Below are 5887 nucleotides of genomic sequence, written 5' to 3'. Positions count from 1 at the left end.
GATGATCTTTTCTCTACTCACATTTAATTATTCCCCAATTTCTACTATAATTTGGTTTGAATTTGTTCGATTCAGTTTGATTTTGGTTCGAAAACTTAATCACTTCGTTCGGTTTTCTTTGGTTCGAAATAATCAATTCTCCTCGGTGCGATTTTGTTCGAAAACTCAATTTCTTTGATTCGGTTTGATTTTGTTGTCTCTTCTGTTAAACCGATTAGGATAAGCATGCAACGCGACGGTGAAGGTTGGTTCCTCCTTTTTATTTATTTTTATATTTTAATTTTGTTCTTATTAGCAAGTGTTCTTGAATTTTCATGCTAATTTCAAGATCTATAAAAATTAATCAACATCTTCTGTTTTTTTTTCTCAACTTTTCGTATTTAAATTCAGCTTTTATTATGACATTTGTTCACGTTTTGTTGCTAGATCTTACTTCATCAGTTGATAATGGGAATCCTTTAATTTTTTAGTCTTATCTTTAATTTTTCTGTAAATGTTTCTTTTTTTTTTTTTTTTTTTTTTTTGGGTCTTGGGGTTCTTTGAGTTAGGGCTGTGACTTGCGAGTAATTATCAAGTGAGGATTCTACTTTGATCACTACAAGAAATAGGGTAATTAGCGACGGCCAAAATAGTCGCAAATCCGTCGCAAAAATGGATTTGCGACGGATTTGCAACTACTTTGGTTAGTTGCCAAACACCTCGTCGCAAATCCATTTTTGCAACTAATTTTTGAACAGTCGCAAATTTAGCGACGAATTTGCAACGCCTTTGCTACTGCCATTTAGCGACTAACTTTCAAATTTTAGCAACTAAACCATTGTCCGTCGTAAAATATTTGCGACGGATTAGCAACTACGGAGACCAATGTTTTATAACTACTTTTGCGACGGATAGCGACTACAAGACCAACTTTTGCGACCACGCAAACTAGATTTATTGCGACAAATTTGCGACAATTGAGACTAATTTTTTTCGCGACGAATTAGCAAATACATACGAGACCAAACTTTTGCGACTACCAAACTAATTATTTGCGACAGATTAGTGACTATTGAAACTAATTATTTTGCAACTAAACTAAACAGTCTCTAAACCAAATCTGCAGTCGCTAAATTTTTGCGACTGACTATCAATATTTGGAGACCATAATTTAGCGACGACCAATATCAATCCCAAAAAAAAACGTACCCACACATTAATTCAAATAACCAAAATGTTAATTTTATTCAAATATCCAAAATATCATCAATTTTATATCATTGTATTTAAAAACAATATTCAACCCATATGACTAATTGTTTCAAAAAAACACTTAATTGCATCAGGAGAGCGGGTGACTATGACGCAGGAGGCAAGGGATGCCATCTCCTACAATGTTTTGTGCATAGCTAATTTTTCCTTCTTCCAGGTAGCTTTTTCGATCTCGTGATTTTCGACAAATTCCTTAGCATATTTTAAGCTTTATGTCGCTATTTTTTGGCTTTCTTCTACCTTGTTATGGTTTTCTTCCGCCATCTTCTTTAATTCTTCAACTTGAGAGCTTAGTTGAGAAATCATGGAAGGAGTGGAAGATGATGCACGAGGGTGAGAAGTAGGATCGCTCTTGTATTACATTTGTGAAGCACTCCCTAAACCATAGACTTTTCTTTCTTTTGCCCACCTACAACCTCCAAGTAGACTTTGTCGGGGTTTATCTCAATTCCTTTGGTCTTATGTTCCTCAATTTTTTCCCTGCATTAAGATATGTATTAGAAAACTATGGTCTCAATTGTTATAAAAAAAAATTTAAAAAAAAAAAAAAAAACCGCAACACTTGTAGGAAAATAATTATTGAAAGTAATTATTAGTAAATAATTCGACAGATTCTCCTTTGTAAATTGAACAATTCCCTCCAATAGGGTATGGCTTCAAAATAAACCTGTTTCAATTCACATTATGCCATACCACATTAATCATTTGATTAACACCGACCAATTATTTTCATCCTCCAACTCAATCATACAAACAAACAAACAATCTATAATATTTCCAAACATTAACTACCATATATATTTTTTATAATCTTAGCAAAATATATAAGTATACTCATACCATGACTTGTTGAGATATGATATGGTTTATTTTCCTTGTCTTCTCTAATGTCATCGTCTACCAAGTCATATACATCTTTGGGTTTTATCTTTATATACATTTTATGCTTATCTACAAAAATAACATTATATATCCTCAAACTAAACTAATGTATAAAATTCTCTCTACTTGAGATAACAAGCTCAAATTAAAAGATGATGATATATGAAGAAATAACCGTAATTATCTTTTCTCATTCACAACAGAAAGTCAATGGAAAAAATAAGAGCAACTTCTTACTTATAAATATATTATGTCAAGTATTTGTGTCCCTCATGAACTCTTTTAATTCCTATTCTTCCGGGCTTTTCCCTAGTCAACAATCTATTCCATGTAAGCTTTTTTTTCTAACCCTTTTATTCTCTACATCTAATTTGGTTAGGTTATAATCACAGGACTTGTATACTAGGAATTGGGTTAGCAACAAATTTTGTAGAACCGTCGCAAAAGTAAAATTTGCTCTCAATTCATCATGTAATAAGAATGAGAATAATTATTAAAATGGCTACCAACTCTAAAGTCAAGTAAACTCTGCTGTTTAGGGGGGTCGAAGTACAATGTAGTTACTAATGAATTAAAATGGACATTGTAGCACTTACTCTGCATTCTTAGTCACCTTTTTAGATTATCTTGCTTAATCCCTAGGGGTATTTTAGTTTGTGTGTCGTTACTATTTCCTTAACTGGCTGGACCTTATTGGATTCATATATTCAACACCTCTCTGCCAAACTCTGTTGTATGAACTATTTAAAATTGAATTAATCCACTAACCTTTGGTTTAAAAAAAGTGCAGTAATCCTATAACTTGAGCCTACAACTAAAAGATTCAAGAACAAATTCTGAAACATGTAGCAAGCAGGGGACATACTAATGGATTGAACACTCAAAATACATTAATAATTTCTAAAATATATCCTTCAATTAAAGATCTAATCATAAAGATGCAATAAACATACCAAATTAAATCTCTATTTTTGCAATCTCTTTCTTTTTCACGCTGCTTACAACTACACAACAAATAACGAAATTATAGGTTATATACAACAAAACCCCCCCAAAAAACGACTACAAGCTCTTCAACTAGATGAAATTGAAGGGGAAAACAAAAAAACAAATCAGGTTGGTACTCAGCTTTCTGGAAAAGGGTTCTAATTATTTCAATAAACATAGCGAAATTCAATATATAATGTTGAATAAATCGATTGGCAAATAGAATGACTCATTGAGTTATTGGGCAAATTGAAAGGTTAAATCTAACAAAAACTAAAATAATCATGCGAAAAATCTTACCAGATGAATCTTTATTCCAGCAAATCATATGGGTTGACAGGATTGATTGAAACTCACGAATTGAACTGCTGAACAAAGTAAATTAATCACAAAAATTCAGAAAAAAGGGTAACGATTTAAATGATCAGGGTTCTTTAAGCAAAGAGTATGAGTTGAGATTGATATGTGGATGGATTGAAACTCACAAATTGAATTGAAGATTGATGAATCGAGCACAGAAATTGGGGTAATTTGATTATGCTCAATAGTGAAAGGTTAGGGGTTGAGGAAGACTCCAATAGTGGGATATTGGGAATAGTGAGAGTTTTGAAATAATTCACTTCATGAAAATTTAACACAGCATATGACTATTTCAGCACTTTCATAGTGTTTGTCTACCTAAGCGCTTAATAGACAGTATTTGTGGTAGTATTTGTGGTAGTGTGAGACAACAAATATAATACATAAATGATTATAACTCACCATAACCCATCTAGTGAGAGCTCAATCTTTCCTTGTTCCACTCCATTCAAATTTTGTGGTGCCACATTGTCCTCAACAGCAACATCGGCATTAGAATTTTCTTGTACCTGTTCATTAGAGGGTGGTGGTGTGGGTTGTGTGACCACAGGATTGTCTTGATCAACCGATTGACTATTAGATCGAACACCGCCTTGATTACCGCCCCGACCATTTGGGGAAGGTCATTTCAAATTCAAAGAAAAAGGTATCTGTCATATGAAGAATAGTAAAAAAAAAAAAAAAAAAAAAAAAACATGAGCAATACAGGAGGAAAAGTAGTAAACACAAAAACTTTATTGAGAACCACAAAATTTCCTTAAAACAAGTCCCTTGTTCAACGTGCAAAAAAAATTATATATATACATAAATTAGCAACTTTTTATCATGAAACAAACAAAACACATTATCTCATCTTATTTTCAAGTCTATTGTTTAACCCACCAGGGGCACCCCTTGATGGGTAACTCCATTTCTCTCACTCTTTGCCAGCACAAGTAACATATTGATAGTAAATGAAAAAAAATTAACAAAACCCTTAAATCTAAAGCGTAGAAACTGAAGTTCTAATGAGAAACCTAAGAAATAGTGACTGAATATAATTTTCTAGGAATTTTGATTCAAGTAACTAGCTCTTCTTCCTAGTAGTGAAACATGTTGACAGCTACACATCAGCATACTAACAGTCAACTCTTTCCTGTAAAAAGTAGGATACATGCTTTGGTGCAGCAAGACAAAAGTTTATTTAATCAAAGATAATGAAGAGCCACAAGAAGCTGATACTGAATATCATCCTGCATTAAGCGTGGGCATAACTAATTTTAACAATTAATTCTAACATCATTCAGTTTTGCATAGAGTAAATGCATTGAAGTTCCAGTATATATTAACAACCACTAGTCCACAATCCTTCCCACTACTCAATAGTTGGGGCAATCTAATTTAAATGGAGGGATTTCCAATCATGTATACATATTTGTGTCACCATATGTCAACAAAAATAATCAAACAGCATAGTAAAATACAGTAAGAGAAATAGCATTACAATCTAAATCTCATCAATAGTAGATGCAAAAAACTACAGTAATTACCAACATTGCCTAATTTGCAACAACATTGACAGTTTAAAAGCATAGTATATAGTAAATCCAAAAATTACGGCTTTTTGCATATTAAATCATGTTTGAATGGTTTTACATTAATTGAGTTCAAAAATAAACCTAAAATTCGCAATTGGCAGCCAAATTAAAATCAGTTCAATCCATTCGCAATAAACCAGATTATATCAATTCAATCAATTCGCAACTCATTCAATTCGCAATTCAATCAATAATCAGACTAAAATCAGTTTGCATTTCGTAAACGATACTTGTTAAAGTAAAAAATTGGACAGAAACTCAATGATAACCCTAAATCGCCATTAGCAAATTGCAATATGAGAAAGATGGAATGGACGGTAGGAAGGGGAAGCATGCGTAACTAACCTGGGAGGAGATATGGTGGCATGGCGGCGGCAGATGAAGATAACGACGACGGTTTGATTTTTTCTGAATTGAACTTGGCCTTCGGCTTTTTTTTTAGGAAGAAGAGTATGTCTGCAGTACTCTTTGTGAATAAGGATTAAGGAGTGATAATTGGGTTTTTTGCGGCAACAACTAAGGGTTTTTAATTTTAGTAAAAAAAATAAAAAAAAAATAAAAAAACTAACTCATTATACTAAGGGTTTATATTTCCTTGTTTAATAAAAGGGGGTTTTTATTTTTTATTTAATTTTTTTTAAAAAACAATGGTAGCAACTACCATGTTAGTTGCAATAGTAGTAGCAAATTTTATTAAAAAAATTGTTTCAAAATTATTTACCGTAGCAACTAATCTTTAGTCGCAAAAAATTATAAGAGCGTCGCAGATTAGCGACCACATAGCAACTACTACAAAATTAGTTGCAAAATTTGCGACTACTCATTTTTTG

General features: G+C 32.4%; 1 long non-coding RNA gene across 2 annotated transcripts; it reads right to left on the bottom strand.

Moving 5' to 3' along the window:
* Positions 1 to 1208: 1208 nt before the first annotated feature.
* On the bottom strand, positions 1209 to 5537 carry LOC145578696 (uncharacterized). Of its 2 annotated transcripts, none has more exons than XR_014098903.1 (5): positions 5403 to 5537; positions 3883 to 4130; positions 3421 to 3488; positions 3087 to 3137; positions 1209 to 1731 (listed from the first exon to the last, which is right to left on the bottom strand). It is a non-coding gene; the product is annotated as an uncharacterized LOC145578696 (long non-coding RNA). The 2 variants fall into 2 exon arrangements; XR_014098904.1 differs by having other exon boundaries at positions 3421 to 3485.
* Between the last annotated feature and the right edge of the window lie 350 nt (positions 5538 to 5887).

The sequence above is a fragment of the Chenopodium album genome, chromosome 14, assembly GCF_948465745.1.
Source record: "Chenopodium album chromosome 14, dcCheAlbu1.1, whole genome shotgun sequence".
NCBI classification, from domain to species: Eukaryota; Viridiplantae; Streptophyta; class Magnoliopsida; order Caryophyllales; family Amaranthaceae; genus Chenopodium; species Chenopodium album.
This window is presented reverse-complemented; position numbering and strand designations above follow the sequence as displayed.